The sequence below is a fragment of the Bos indicus genome, chromosome 20 (assembly GCF_029378745.1).
Source record: "Bos indicus isolate NIAB-ARS_2022 breed Sahiwal x Tharparkar chromosome 20, NIAB-ARS_B.indTharparkar_mat_pri_1.0, whole genome shotgun sequence".
Lineage (NCBI taxonomy): Eukaryota > Metazoa > Chordata > Mammalia > Artiodactyla > Bovidae > Bos > Bos indicus.
In genome coordinates, this window is record NC_091779.1 from 24699898 (window position 1) to 24716865 (window position 16968).

Sequence of the window (16968 nt, forward strand, 5' to 3'; positions counted from 1 at the left end):
TGTGCTTTTTTTTTTTTCCACATTACTGTGCTGGATGTAGAAAGCCTCTTGTGATGTTTGAAGTTCTCTTCCTCTCTGTTTTACTTTACATAGAAATATTGTACATCCCTGGTGTTCACCAGTAATATTTCTTAGTGTAACATGATTTTCCCCATGATTTATTGGGTTTAAGATGTGTGTTCTGAAGACTGGGTCATTGAGACAGGATTATTCCATCATTCCTGGGCTTCCTTTGGGTTTCCTGACTTTTTCAGGGCCCCTGTGAGCTGATCCTGGGCTGTGGGCAGGATTACTTCATGAGCCTGAAGAGGAGCTGTTCTCTGTCATTTTTGTGGACTCAGGCTGCAGTTTTTATATTATTGTGTAAGTGATTTTAAAACAACAGCAGCAATGTTCTTTAAAAGGTGCGTGCAGATATAAAGAACGAATTAGTGGTTACCAGTGGGAAGAGGGAAGGAGGGAGGGGCATGATAGTAGGGGAGTAAGAGTTACAAACTATTGTGTATAAGCTACAAGCATATATTGTACAACTTGGTAAATTTAGCCATTATTTTATAATTATGTAAATAGAGTATAATCTTTGAAATTTGTGAATCATTTTATTGTATACCTGTAACTTGACCAACCTAAATACCATATTCAAAAGCAGAGACATTACTTTGCCAACAAAAGTTCGTCTAGTCAAGGCTATGGTTTTTCCTGTGGTCATGTATGGATGTGAGAGTTGGACTGTGAAGAAGGCTGAGTGCCAAAGAATTGATGCTTTTGAACCGTGGTGTTAGAGAAGACTCTTGAGAGTCCCTTGGACTGCAAGGAGATCCAACCAGTCCATTCGGAAGGAGATCAGCCCTGGGATTTCTTTGGAAGGAATGATGCTAAAGCTGAAACTCCAGTACTTTGGCCACCTCATGCGAAGAGTTGACTCATTGGAAAAGACTGTGATGCTGGGAGGGATTGGGGGCAGGAGGAGAAGGGGACAACAGGGCATGAGATGGCTGGATGGCATCACTGACTCAATGGACGTGAATCTGAGTGAACTCTGGGAGTTGGTGATGGACAGGGAGGCCTGGCGTGCTGCGATTCATGGGGTCGCAAAGAGTCTGACATGACTGAGCGACTGATGTGATCTGAACTTACATAATATTGTATATCAGCTATACTTCAATTTAGAAAGTCTCTGTGTAGATTAAATCAAAATAAAGACATTTCAATTTAAAAAAGGGTGGGTAGCATTTTCTTGGATTTTCAAAATTAACAAGGATTTTTCTTTACTAAACAACATTTCAGTCACTATTGATTGCTTGAAACAAAACATAGTGACTTTAGGTCCTCACTTTAATTCAGATGTGCAGCCCTGTGTTCAAATACCTAGTTACAGAAGAATAGGGATCTGTAGGGGTTTAAAGTAATTCCTTGAAGGATACATGCCCAGATGAGTTTTGGGAAAAGTAAAGCCCTATTTCTACCCTCCCCGACCCCTTCCCCATCTTCTCGTTCCTCTTCCTATCTAACTTTCCTCACGCCACAAATGCTTATTCATTTAATAGTAATTTTATTAATCTCCTTGATTATTATAATTAACCCAATAACAAATTGGTCATGATTTGCTACGTTACAGTTTTTAGCAAATAGAAAACTGGCAGACAAGATAGATGGAAATCTCTTCCTATGTCAGCCATCCAGTGCATGCCATGAAGTAGTAACTGTGCATCAAATCCTGAATTAACCGAGACTTTTAGTCACTCAAAAATAAAGCACTAACAGAAGTAAAACTCACAGTGAACATCTCTGACTCACGGACAAGTATCTTTCTGGCCAGGTGTGCCTTCTAGAACCCAGTGGCCCAAATCAGTCAGGACTTGCTCAGAATTGTTAGTTTTCAGAGGAGATCCTAAATATTTATTGTTTTATGGTTTCAAGTAATTATTCAGTCAGAAAAAGTGCCAAAGTTTGTTTGCTCATAAAGTTTTCCCCCAAAGTGTTCCATTTTTTATTAAACATCAGGGAAGGTTTTCTGTGTAATTAAAACCTTAAGAGACTCTGAAAACTGTAACTCGGAGAATACAATTTCTGCATGAAGACTCGTGGGGAAGGAAACCTTGTTTAGGAAAGTGAGCCAGGAGAAGGATGGAGGGATCTGATGAGGGGCCTGAGGTGTAGGGGGGGCAGGAGAACCTGCTTCTTGCACAAAGGTGGCAGCAGGAGAATGTCCAGGACACGATGTCATGAAGGCCTCTGCCACCAGGCATCGTTCGCAAGCGTGGGCTCCTTCCACTTCCTCTCTCAGTTCCCACCTCTGTAAATGTGGCAGCAGTGGAGGCGGTGCTGTCCCAGGAGAGGAGGGGGTTCTTCCATGTGTTTGTTAGATTTCCACAGAGGGGCCAGGAGAGTCAACAGCCTTCTAGTGAGGAGATTTTTTTTTTTTACATATCTGGTAATAAGTCCATTTTATTACTGCCATTTGTCTCCGTGGAGTTTTTGAGTGCATCTAAAATAAGAAATTCTGCTTCAAGTTACAGCTTTGCAATATTGAGAGGAACTTAAAAAGTGCCTTAAAATTTTTTATAACTCTGCCTGGAAGGAGGAAGAGAAACCATCCCAGGCCAGGAATTCATGATGGCTCATGGTGAGTGATCCAAGATGGCAGGGCTGCCCTGTGGCACCTTTGAACTCCCAGCCGAGGGCCTCCAACAAGTCACTTTTGTGGGGGACATGGCAACTTGCTCCTCAGGTACGCTCCCAGTGCCCTGTCCTGCCAGTGAGGTCACCTGGTGGGCCAGGCTGCAGAAGGTGCTAGAAGTCTTTTGCACCAGCCTTCGCTGGGCCCCTCCTTTCTCTACACCCACCTTCTCTGCCTGCCTAGCACCCAATAGTGAGACGCTATGGGCACACTGTGGGCACCCAGGTCTCTCCCACCTAGTGGGATGAGAGGCACAAAGACGGAACATGCGTTCATGGACTGGGGAGGGGGTGACATCACCTTTGACCTCAAACCCATTGCTGTTGGGGGATTTGTAAGGCATAGAGAGATGTTTTGGTCTACAGAGGCAAACCCCAAATCAGTGGAGGGTCAGCCTCAATTACAGAGTTCCAGATTCCTGACCTGGTATGCGGCATCATACTTTAATCTGCAATTTCAGTTTGATTAGATTGTTATTAGGTAGCTTACAAATTTGCTAGGGGAAAAGAACTCTTAGAGCAAATCTTGAAGAGGATGAAGGAGCAGAAAAATTACAGAGATACACATTTATTTATATAATGCCAAGAGAGGCATCATCGAAAAGCTTCAAGTTGAAGATAATTCCATTGACAAGAAACTTAAAAACAGAATCATAATTTTTTTGTATTTTGGAAATCTTCAGATTTCTTATGATACCACTGGTGATACTGCTGAGCCCTGGTGAACAGGACACAGAAAGTGAACAGAGCCAAAGCCCAGCCTTGGATGGACCAGCTGGCGAGGGTGTAGTGGCGCTGTCGACAAGTCCAGAGTTGACTGCAATGATGTATTCAAACAAGCCCTGCCTCAGTGTTTATATCCAGTCTCTCCTGGTTTCCAGAAGTTCCTTAGAACAAGATCTGAATGGATGTTTATCAGTATGCCTATCAAGCACAAGCCACTGGGGTTCCCTGCTGGCTCAGATGATAAAGAATGTACCTGCATGCAATGTAGGAGACCTGGGTTTGATCCCTGGGTTGGGAAGATCCCCTAGAGGAGGGCATGGCAACCCCCTCCAGTATTCTTGCCTGGAGAATCCCCATGGACAGAGAAGCCTGGCGGGCTACAGTTCATGGGATCGCAAGAGTCGGACACGACTGAGTAACTAAGCACATCAACCACAAGACAAAACTTGTTAGAAATCAGGGGTCAGTGAACCAGTCATCTGCCTACTGGCTCAGGGGTGCACTCTGCAAGTAGCCGTTACAGATGCAGAACACAAATGCCAATAGAAAGGTGTAAAAAGGTGCGGACTTTCCTCCTTGGTTCAGACACAGGCAAGTCAAGGCCCAGTGCACGTAGTGGACGAGAAAAATGGCCAGGAGGATGCAGTTGGGCCGGTGGTTGAGACGCTTGACAGTGCCTGTGAGGAGGAACGGGGCCAGCGAGGGCAGCTGCCATACAGCCTAGGCAGCTCCAGCCAGCAGCCGAAAGGCGGAAAAGATATGTAACGGATATCTTGTCACTTCTCCCCCTTGTGCCTTTGGCAGAAACCACTGTTGATCACAGAACCCTTTCCCTCTGAGCAGGGATGAAGGCTCAGAATTCTCCATGCAATGTATTTTCCATTGTCTGGGCCTGGTATATATAGTGAAACCTATTTGCTGTTCTTGATACAAATAAAAGGTGACAAATGTGAGCAGGAGAAGGAAGTACTTGGGCTGAGCTTAGAAAGGTGATATTTAGACAGATACAGAGAAAAGGGCAGATTGTGTGGGGCTCTCCAAGTGGAGAACAATGTGGACAAAGCAACTGGATAGAGTTCTGCTGGTCCCAGGACCAGGGGGTGCTGGCCTGGCCAGAAGGGAGGATTCTGTTGGGTGTGATGGAGATAATGGGACAGACAGAAGGGTGGGGCTAGATTAAGGGAGACGTGGCCACAGGACTGGAAAAGGTCAGGTTTCAGTCCAGTCCCAAAGAAAGGGAATGCCAAAGAATGTTCAAACTATCGCACAATTGCACTCATCTCACACGCAAGCAAAGTAATGCTCAAAATTCTCCAAGCCAGCCTCTAACAGTACGTGAACCGTGAACTTCCAGATGTTCAAGCTGGATTTAGAAAAGACAGAAGAACCAGAGATTAAATTGCCAACATCTGTTGGATCATCAAAAAAGCAAGAGAGTTCCAGAAAAACATCTATTTCTGCTTCATTGACTACGCCAAAGCCTTTTCCTGTGTGGATCACAGCAAACTGTGGAGAATTCTTCAAGAGAAGAGATCACCTGACCTGCCTCCTGAGAAATCTGTATGCAGGTCAAGAGGCAACAGTTAGAACTGGACATGGAACAACAGACTGGTTCCAAATCGGGAAAGGAGTACATCAACATTGTATATTGTCACCCTGCTTGTTTAACTTATATGCAGACTACATTATGAGAAATGCTGGGCTGGATGAAGCACAAGCTGGAATCAAAATTGCTGGGAGAAAAATCAGTAACCTCAGATATGCAGATGATACCACCCTTATGGTAGAAAGTGAAGAAGAACTAAAGAGCTTCTTGATGACAGTGAAAGAGGAGAGTGAAAAAGTTGGCTTAAAACTCAGCATTCAGAAAACTAAGATCATGGCATCCAGTCCCATCACTTCATGGCAAATAGATGGGGAAACAATGGAAACGGCGACAGACTTTATTTTGGGGGGCTCCAAAATCACTGCAGATGGTGACTGCTGCTATGAAATTAAAAGACTCTTGCTCCTTGGAAGAGAAGTTATGACCAACCTAGACAGTATATTAAAAAGCAGAGAGATTACTTTGTTGACAAAGGTCTGTCTAGTCAAAGCTATGGTTTTTCCAGTAGTCATGTATGGATGTGAGAGTTGGACCGCAGAGAAAGCTGAGTGCTGAAGAGTTGATGCTTTTGAACTGTGATGTTGGGGAATACTCTCGAGAGTCCCTTGGACTTCTAGGAGATCCAGCCAGTCCATCCTAAAGGAAATCAGTCCTGAATATTCATTGAAGGACTGAGGCTGAAGCCGAAGTTCCAATACTTTGGCCACCTGATGTGAAGAGCTGACTCATTGGAAAAGACCTTTATGCTGGGAAGGATTGAAGGCAGGAAGAGAAGGGGACGACAGAGGTTGAGATGGTTGGATGGCATCACCAACTCTATGGACATGAATTTGAGTAAACTCTAGGAGTTGGTGATGGACAGGAAAGCCTGGCATGCTGCAGTCCCTGGGGTTGCAAACAGTCAGACAGGACTGAGCAACTGAATTGAACTGAGATTAAGGAGACCTTTGGATTCCAGGGATTTAGACTTTTTCTCAAGAACCATGGAAGCCCCTGAAGGTTTAAGCAGAATAATGACAGGAGAAAAACATGTTTTAGGAATCCGATCTGATTTTTAATGAGCCAGATAGGATTGCATAATGGACTCCAGCAGAAATTCCTGGGTCTCCTGCATTGCAGGTGAATTCTTTACTAACTGAGCTAGGAGGGAAGCCCATTCAGAGACCATTCAAGGCTATTCTGCAGCCAACAGCCAAAAGGCGGAGTGTGGCAACATGTAGCTTCCAGAAGGTGAGCCCACTATCTTCAGCAGCATGTAGCATGGAAGCCCAGGTAGGTTGTGAACCCGTCCAGCAGGAACCCCTTGGCCAGCTCCAGGGAGGCAGGTCCTGATGGGTCACATACAGGGCGGTAGTGGGGATGGGAGGCACAGTTATCTGAGGTTGGTGCTGCAGCCCAAATCCTGGGCTAGATCTGCCCCATAGTTCAGTTGCTCAGTCGTGTCTGACTCTGCGACTCCGTGGACTGCAACATGCCAGGCCTCCCTGTCCATCACCAACTCCCAGAGCTTACTCAAACTCATGTCCATAGAGTCAGTGATGCCATCCAACCATCTTATCCTCTGTTGTCCCCTTCTCCTCCTGTCTTCAATCTTTCCCAGCATTAGGGTCTTTTCCAGTGAGTCAGTTCTTCACATCAGGTGGCCAAAGTATTGGAACTTCAGCTTCAGCCTCAGTCCTTCAATGAATATTCAGGACTGATTTCCTTTAGGTTGGACTGATTGGATCTCCTTGCAGTCCAAGGGACTCTCAAGAGTCTTCTCCAACACCACAGTTCAAAAGCAGCAATTCTTTGGTGCTCAGCTTTGTTTATAGTCCAGCTCTCACATCCATACATAATTACTGGAAAAACCATAGCGTAGGCAGCCCAGAAGCCATTCCACAAATACTTACTGAGAAATGCTTAATTTGGTAGGTACTTGGGCATCGTATATACTACAGGGATAAATCTTTCAGTGATTGCACTGTAGCCTGTAACATTGAATGTAATACAGTTCTTTGCTTGTGAGAAAACACTGGATGATGGATAGGTTAGATCACAGTGGACACACTTTTTCTATAAAGAGCTAGCTAGGACATATTTTCGATTCTGCAGGCCATAAGGTCTCTGGCTCAGCTACTCACCTCTGCCATTGTTGCACAAAAGTAGCCATAGATAACACATAGATGGGTGTCACTGGGTTACAAGAAAGCTGTATTAGTGAAAATGGGCAGTGGGCTAGACTTGGCCCATGGATTGCAGTTTGCCAGCCTCTGGACTGGTTAAGTAGGATTTGTCTCTTTGAAGAGAGGCAGTATTTCATTTTATTTTTGATTGACATCAGAGTTTTGATTTTGTACTTGTGGGATACCTCTAAAGAAGGAGACGGTGTGATCAGTGGCTCCAGTTATAACAAGGATGTAGGGTAGTATCCTGTATTGAATCACCAGGCAGATTGCAATGAGAGGGTCAAAATTATAGGAAGGCAGGTACTGGTTCAGGGTTAGGAGAAACTTTCTTAAAGATTTATTTATGTGCCTTAAATTGGAAGTGTCAAGGTTGAAGTTGTTCCCCACCTGTCAGGGACGTTATGTTATAAAAAATGAAGTAGAGGCAGAGTTCCTTTTAAGTCTCTGCCTACTTATCATTTGGACCTAGTATATCAAGCAATCTCTCCTCACTTTACCATGAGTTATTTGAAATCATTGTGATGTATAGAGGTGGATTTCAAATGTCTTTTCATTTAATTGTTGGAATTCTTTTTTTCCCAACCAGTTTTATGCAGAACTTAGATATACAGCACAGATGTGATATTTTATACTTGAGTTTTACAAATTTATGCTGATATTTACTTACATGTTTAATATATGTATTATATATTATCAGTGAGGACAATTAAGTTGTTTTGATAAACAACTGAATTTAGATTCAGATCAATTTTGTTTTGATCCATTTAGATGGATGAGAACTGAAGGTTCATCTTCTAGTTCATTCAGTTATGCAGTTTGTTTTTTTGTGCGATGTTAAGGAAAAGCAAGATTCTAATAGAATCATAGTTGTAAATATTATAGATTTTAAAATTTTGTTGTCGTTCAGAAGCTCAGTCATGTCCAACTGTTTGCAACCGCATGGACTGCAGCATGCCAGGCTTCTCTATCCTTATCTATCTCTCAGAGCTTGCTCAAACTCATGTCCATTGATTGAGTCAGTGTCATCCAGCCATCCCATCCTCTGTCATCCCTTTCTCCTGCCTTCAGTCTTTCCCAGCATCAGGGTCTTTTCTAATGAGTCAGCTCTTCATATCAGGTGGCCAAAGTACTGGAGCTCAATTCTAAATTATTCTTCAACCAGAAGGCAGAATATAGATTTTATTTTAGCCCCCCTCTCCCAACCCTCACTGCCCGGGCCAAAAGAAGATCACTCTGGCAGCCCTAGTTAATATGTGGGATATTTTCCGGTGTGTTAAAATTTAATGTACAGTACATTTGAGTATGCATTTTTTCATTTCAGCCTCTAAGATAACAAAAATTAAAAAAAAAAAAATTCTCGAATATCTAGCTGCCTCTTTGGAATCCTCCCTGGGGAGCAGACTTGAAAACCACAGGTTTAGAATCAGATGTGGGTGGAAATCTGAGTTCAGCTACTTACTTGCCACATACTGGTAGTCCACAGTTTTCCATCTGATAGTTAGATCTAGAAATACCTGCCTTGCTCCAGTTGTGAGGAATGAATGAGAATGTAAAACACCCAGCACCCTAATAAATGTCTTTTTTTCCCCTTCCTGTGACTTAAAACATAATCATAGCCCTTCTTCTAAATCACATTATATTTGACTGCATTCCATTTCAACAGGTATGGTTTCATTTGCTTTTACTAGAAATTATTCACCATCTTGAAGGAACACTTGACTGATTAGGATCTCTGCCTGCAGAAATGCTGATTATTCTCTCAAAAGGAGTGGGTTTGGGTGAGCTCCTCACCGTGTTTGTGATTCCAGCTTCTGGCCTGAGAGTGAAGAGAAGTTTGGATCAATCTACCCTCCCAGGTGGAGGGTAGGAATTTAAGAGGCTTAACCAATCAGAGAAACAAGGGCTCTGAGTCTGCGGACTTGCCTTATTAGATTTTTATGCCAACTGCCCCAGCTCTGTCTGTTCTCTTTATTTTTAAATCTATTTTTATTTTTTTAAGAAGTAAAACTTTATTCACAGATGAATCCTTAGTAGAAAATACTAAGGAATTCATAACAACTATCAGAACTAGTAAACACTTTTAACAGAGCTGCAAAATATAAGATCAATATTTAAAAAATCAATTGTATCTCTATATACTAAGGCAGACAATCCAAAAATTAAGAAAATAATTCCATTAACAACATCACCAAAAAAGAAAACGCTTGAGAATAAACTTGTCTGCTGAAAACTACAAAATATTGCTGAGAGAAGATAAAGAATGTCTAAATAAATTGAGTCAGTTCATATTTATGGAGTTGAGGACTTAACATTGGTAAGACAGCCTGCTGTCTAAACTGACTATAAATTCAACATGTCTGTTCTCTTTAGAAATTACAGTAAAAGAGATGCATCAGAAGGGCCCGTGTGCACACCTTTGGAGAAGCAAGGATGTGAACAGCAAGGAAAGGAGGGAGGGCTTGTGCCACTTAACAGCCAGACTATAGAGATAAGGAGAAAATCTACAAGACTTAGGAAAAGTAGTGTCTCTTGAAAAGAGAAGTAGACTGGTCCTTAGGGAACAAAAGTAGTGGGATCTCAGCAAGCCCAAGCTGGGCACAGGTAGCCTTGAGATTTCACAGAAGACCCTAAGTAGTTCCCTAACCATTTCAAATGGGGTCATTTGTTTCCAGCAAGTGAAAATGGTATGGCAGTTCATGTGAGTATCAGGTTTATGGGTGTCAGATGCTGAGTAGCTCAAAGAAATTGATCCTGAGGCTAGGACCCAGAGGGGAGCTGGACAGGATTCTGTAGGGCTGGGAGGTTGTGGTAGCAAAGTTGAGTTCCATTTAAAATTACTCTTTAACTACCAGTGGACCTGATTAAGCAGGAGGTGAAAGGACCTGATTTGTGTTTTGAAATCTTGCTCTGGCTGCTGCAAGGGGCCTGGAGGATACAGGGCAGGAGGAGGACCTGTTGGTGAAACTTGTCCATGTCCCCGCAGTAGACGTGGGCGGCTTGGTCTGGGTGTCAGTGAGTTTGAGACAATGCTTTGTCTTTGCTAAGCCCTTGAATCTTGCTTACGTAATCCAGTAAGGTTAGTGGTATTGGTAGTCTTTCTTTCTTTTCTTGCCCAAGAATCAGCTGTTGCAGTTCAGTGTGGCTCAGTAAGTTCTATAAGGTTATGCCCTGGATGATTTGAACCCACGTTGGTCTAAACTCAGAGCTCTCACTTCCCTTTCTAGTCAGAAAAACCAGAGGGCAAGTCTAGATTGTCTAATTCATAAACCAATAAAAGGTTTTTTGATCCTTTAAACAGTTTGGCCACACACTCTCCTGTAACCAGTGTATCTTTATGGGCAGTACAGTTTTAATAAGTTATATGGAGCTATTGACCTAGTGAAAGGGCTTGACTATTTTTAAACATTTTGAGAATTTTATATATAGATTTGACAATATATGGCATCATGCTCAAGGTAGAAGCTTAAAATGTTCAAAGACAGAATTGAAATGATAATTTCTAAGATTTTCTAACCAGAAGGACAGTGCTAAAAAGTTGTATTTATTTGATTATATCCAGAGGCAATGAGAGAGAAGGTAAAGGAGGAAGTGAGAGACAGGGAAAAGTCCATGTTTTGGAAGAATTAAAAAATATAATTTCCCTAAAAATATATGTATATATAATTTCCCTAATGATTCTACATTATTACAGTGTAGTTACAGAATTGCATAATTCTACAGTGGTGCTCCTAAGTGTCTAGTGGGCAATACATTGAAAACTGGATACCTATCATTATAAAACAATATCATGAAATATTAATAATATTGAATATTAAAATGTGATAATTGAATAATAAACTTTTAGATAAGGTAGACTAAAATCTCTTTGATTTAAATGTAGATGGCAGTTGCCTGGCTGGACACTAATATGAGATCTAGCTAAATAAATAGGTTTCCTTTTTGCCTCTGCTGCCAGGTTTGTGTGCGTAAACTGCTGGGAGCCGAGCTCTCTGCTTTGGGAACATTTCTTTCTTTGGGGAATCTCAGGATTGGAGTCCTAGTTTTCAGTGTTTGCTGTGAGAAGTCACAGTTCTGGAATGAGAAGTCACAGTTCTGGAACGTGGAAGCAACAGGAAGACACCAGGGGTATGAAATAAGGCCTGAATCCAGAGTGTGCAGAGAAGCTGATGGGAGAATGCATCCCTGCGGCCCCCAGTGCGCTCGGCCCCTTAATACAGATGCTCAGAGGAATTTGTGTGCCTGGAACCCAGTAAACACTCAATTAAAAAAAATAAACACCAATTTGAAACTTACTGTGTTTCCTTTTGTAACTCATTTAATCCTCATAGAACCCTGTACAATAGGTATTACGGTTATCCTCACTTTACCAATGACAAATAAAGATGATTAGAGGTTAAGTACCTTGCCCTGCTGCTGCTGCTGTTGCTGCTGCTGCTACTACTGCTGCTAAGTCGCTTCAGTCGTGTCTGACTCTGTGCGACCCCACAGACGGCAGCCCACCAGACTCCCCTGTCCCTGGGATTCTCCAGGCAAGAACACTGGAGTGGGTTGCCATTTCCTTCTCCAATGCATGAAAGTGAAAAGTGAAAGTGAAGTCGCTCAGTCGTGTCCGACTTTTCGTGACCCCATGAACTGCAGCCCACCAGGCTCCTCCGTCCATGGGATTTTCCAGGCAAGAGTACTGGAGTGGGGTGCCATTGCCTTCTCCGAAGTACCTTGCCCAGGGCCCCACAAATAGTAAGTTGTATGCCTGGGATTTGATTTGAGAAAGTCTGACACCCAAAGCTGTGCTCTTCATGACTCCCTGGTCACTTCTTAATACACACAGACTATTGAATTGAGTGTCAGGTGCTCTGACTTTTCAAGATAGAATACTGCATTTGCTTATACCAGGGATTCTCTAAGCTAAGTTGCTGAAAGTTTTTCTGAGATTCCTTATTTTATTGTTAGAATTACCACATCTGGTTTCATAGTTAGTAATACCCCCAATCCACTGTCCCCTGCACATTCTATTCTTTTTTTTTTCATAGTACCTATCATCATCTACCTTGGTTTATTTTTGCTTTTACCTGCCACCCCTGACTAGAGTGCAGTCTCCTGAGCCTTGTGTATTGCTTAGTTTTCAGCAAGGAGGTCCCTGCCTGGCACCAAGGAGATGCCCAGTACAGATACATATTTACTTAATGATCTTGCCCATCTGAAGTCCCTGAGCCTTTCAAAAGGCTCCTACCCATACCACAGGGAGCAGTGAAACATCCTAGTAGCATCAGGGGCCTGGAAGTTGCAATGCTAAGGCTGAGCTTATGGAAAATTCTTCTGCTTAAAGTTAGTGAGCAAGACCTCTTACCACCTTAAAAAATACACTGATGGTCTCCCAGAATCCTCTGTACTCTTAGAGGTCTGTCTCTCTCCGTAGCAATCAGAATTTTGGCAGACTTCTGCCATATATGAAGTGGCTGGCGCCTGTGTTCAGTTTCTGGTGCCCAGATCCCCTTTCCTAGGTCCTTAGAGTAGAATACTTATGCTGGAATCTAGATGTCCATTGGCAGACGAATGGATAAGGAAGTTGTGTTACATATTCACAATGGAATATTACTCAGCTATAAAAAAAAATGCATTTGAGTCCGTTCTAATGAGGTGGATGAAACTGGAGTCTATTATACAGACTTCATGAAGTCAGAAAGAGAAACACCAATATAGTATCAGTTCAGTCGCTCAGTCATGTCTGACTCTTTGCGACCCCACGGACCTTAGCACGCCAGACTTCCATGTCCATCACCAACTCCGAGAGCTTGCTCAAACTCATGTCCGTTGAGTCAATCATGCCATCCAACCATTTCATCCTCTGTCATCCCCTTCTCCTCCTGCGTTCAATTTTTCCCAGCATCAGGGTCTTTTCCAGTGAGTCAGTTCTTCACATCAGGTGGCCAAAGTATTGGAGCTTCAGCTCCAGCATCAGTCCTTTCAACGAATATTCAGGACTGATTTCCTTTAGGATGGACTGGTTGTCCATCCTCTTAGAAGTCCAAGGGACTCTCCAGAGTTTTCCCCAACACCACAGTTCAAAAGCGTCAACTCTTCAGCACTCAGCTTTCTCTGTGGTCCAACTCACATCCGTACATGACTACTGGAAAAATCATAGCTTTGACTAGATGGACCTTTGTTGGCAAAGCGATATCTCTGTTTTTTAATATTCTGTCTAGGTTGGTCATAACTTTTCTTCCAAGGAGCAAGCGTCTTTTAATTTGATGGCTGCAGTCACCATCTGCAGTGATTTTGGAACACAAGAAAATAAAGTCTGTCATTGTTTCCATTGTTTCCCCATCTATTTACCATGAAGTGATGGGATTGGATGCCATGATCTATCTTAGTTTTTTGAATGTTGAGTTTTAAGCCAACTTTTTCACTCTCCTCTTTCACTGTCATCAAGAGGCTCTTTAGTTCCTCTTCACTTTCTGCCATAAGAGTGGTGTCATCTGCATATCTGAAGTTATTGATTTTTCTCCCAGCAGTCTTGATTCTAGCTTGTGCTTCATCCAGCCTGGCATTTTGCATGATGTACTCTGCATAGAAGTTAAATAGCACGGTGACAGTATATGGCCTTGACGTACTCCACTACTGATTTGGAGCTAGTCCATTATTCCATGTCTGGTTCTAACTGTTGCTTCTTGACCTGCATACAGATTTCTTAGGAGGCAGGTAGGGTGTTCTGGTATTCCCATCTCTTAAAGAATTTTCCACAACACAGTTTGTTGTGACCCACACAGTCAAAAGCTTTGGCGTAGTCAGTAAAGCAGAAGTAGATGTTTTTCTGGACCTCTTGCTTTTTCTGTGATCCAACAGATGTTGGCAGTTTGATCTCTGGTTCCTCTGCCTTTTCTAAATCTAGCTTGAACATCTGGAAGTTCTCCATTCTCGTACTGTATATTAACGCATATATATGGAATTTAGAAAGATGGTAACAATGATCCCATATGCAAGGCAGTAAAAGAGACACAGATGTAAATAATAGACTTTTGGACTGTGTGGGAGAAGGTGAGGGTGGGATGATTTGAGAGAGTAGCACTGAGACATGTATATTCCCATCTGTGAAATAGATGACCAGTGCAAGTTCAGGGCATGAAGCAGAGCACTCAGAGCAGGTGCTCTGGGACAACCCATGGGATGGGGTGGGAAGGGAAGTGCGAGGGGAGTTCAGGATGGATGGACACATGTGCACCCGTGGCTGATTCATGTTGATGTTTGGCAAAAAACACAATATTGTGAAGTAATTATCCTCCAATTAAAATGAATTAATTCATTAAAATATATCCTTATCCCAAAAGAAAGAATACTTGTGCTGGGAAAAGCCTTTTCTGCCTAGATAGGCTAGAAGATCCCAGGAACTCGACAGAAATATTTGTAGTAGGTTAGAGACATTGCATACATCATGAATTTTTACTGGCAGTCAGAATATTTGTTGAACCACAAAATACTTGTGCATCAGCTTTACAATTTGCTTGACTTCATTTGCATTCATTTGTTCTTAATGATTAAAAAGTATGTTTAAAAGTCCCAAAGATTTGGGTTCAAATCCAGGTTCTTTCACATTACTAGCTGGTATCTGTTTCCCCATCTCTAAACTGGGGATAATACCACTGTAAATCAGAACACGTCACACTTCCATTTAACTGTTTTAAGGGACTATCTCTCTTGTTAAGATGACATTGTCTCCACCACTATATAAATTAGGATTGAATTGTTTGGAAAATAGTGGCTTTTTAAAAAAATTATGAAAGTATGATAACACATTTTTTGGAAACTTGGAAAATACAGAACGAAGTTACATATAGTTCTACTATATATTATAATTTCTTTTAAGTAGATAAATTAAGATTTTTAGTTGGAGTTTCAGTATCAAAGTCTCAAAAATTAATAGAATAGACAGAAAAGTAGAAGGATATAGTAGACCTGAAAAGCACTATGAACCAATTCAACATAAATACAATTTTCATACAATAGCAGCATACAGATTCAATTCAGGTTCCCATAGACTATAAACCAGGAGACGCTGCAACATATCCAGGGATGTAAAACGGGGTGTAAAAATTTCCTGGTCCAAAGGTATTGAAATGATACACAATCTGTTCTGTTTATCACTGTGGAATTTTTAGCAGTATCAAAAGATATTTGGAAAAACCCACATATGGAAAACAGTGGCTTTGACAAGATAAATGTTTATTATTATATTTTTCTCAGGCAGGTAAGCCCAGAAGTCATTAGGTCCCCGAGATGCTTCTATCCACTGTGTGTGGACTCTTAAGCTTATGGTTCAAAACTGCTGCCATAGCTCCTGCCATCACTACTGTATTCTAGGCAGCAGGATGGAGAAAGGGCAGAAGAGTGTAGCTCCCTCATAAAAGACTTTTGGGACTTTCCGATTATATTTAATTGACCAGGACTTTGTTACATTGCTATACCTGTCTGCAGAGGAACCTGGAGAGTATACCATTGTTTTCCCTCGGATACACACTTCTTTGCAACTACATTCAGCCATTCCTCACATACCTGTCTCTCTTGGGTCCACTTCTGTTGACTTTACTTCCAGGGGTATTCTTTTCCTTTGCTTTGTATACCTTCTTTGTACAGTTTCCTTTATTGATACTTTTGGCTTGCTCATTCATTTAGGTTCCTTTGATTCTTCATGGTCATGAAGTTACTTAATACCTTTGTTTTTTGTGTTCTCTCAGCTTCAATTCCTACTGCTAACTGCTTTATTTTCGCAGTACTTTTCCACTCATATTTTGGAGAGTAACAAGGATTGGTTTAGCTTAACCTAGCTCTTCCTGCTGGGCCCTAACATGACGGTTGGCAAGGCTGAGAATGGACAGCCTGCTAATTTAATCAGCTGTGATTATCTTGCTTACGGGCCTTTTTATCTGCGAGCGTGTGGAGGCAGAGTAGGCTTTATAACTTGACCATCATGCTTGCTCCCTGACAAATGAAACTTTTTCGGGGGGCGGCGGGCAGGGAGTTAGAGATAAATCTTAAAATAATAAAATTTAAAATTAAGCATCTTAACATGAATGAATTTTATATAGTGGGGACAGTCAACAGTATCAATAACTGACTGAGAAGTGATTATTTTAAAGGTACAGGAGAATCTTTATGACATACACCAGTCTCCCTCAAATGCTTGTGTATCCTGTGGTAGTTTTGCTTTTACTCCTGTTATCAGTTTCATCTGGAATGATCTTTTCCTCTTCTGTTAACTCCCTTTCTCCTAACTCCTAGTCTTAAAGACTACTGGGGGCAGTGGTCCTTCTCCACGAAGTCTTTCTGACACTCCTGTAAGGGTGCCCCTACTGTATTTCTTTGAAACTCTTTGTGCATTGCATACGGCTTAATTTGCTGGGCGTGTTTATCATATCACAGGTCTGCTAAATGACTGCTCTTTCCTGAGCTGGAAGACCAGGCTTTGGTCTTATTTGTCGTCGTATATTTAACATCTGCCCACCTAGTAATGCCTGACACATCAGTGATGTTCAACAGATTTTTTTTTCCTTGGATTAAATGTCTTTTTTCTTTATCCCCAGTTCATGATAAAAAGTAAAAGGAATAAATCTACTGAGGTAAACTGAACTAATTATTATAATGTGGTAAATTAGAAGGGTATTTTTTCTTAACTCCTAATACTCTTTAATCAGAATTTTTAGAAAGAGAAATATTCTTTATTCGAAATTGAGCCAAAGTTCTGCTCTTCCTTGGATATTACACATGACTTTTAGTGCTGCTTTGCTGAAGATTGGC

The 16968-nt window shown here is 41.8% G+C and overlaps 1 protein-coding gene across 1 annotated transcript in view; it reads left to right on the forward strand.

Moving 5' to 3' along the window:
- The window catches only part of ARL15 (ARF like GTPase 15), a 461597-nt gene that overhangs the window by 16622 nt on the left and 428007 nt on the right, over window positions 1-16968 (forward strand). The window lies entirely within an intron of this gene.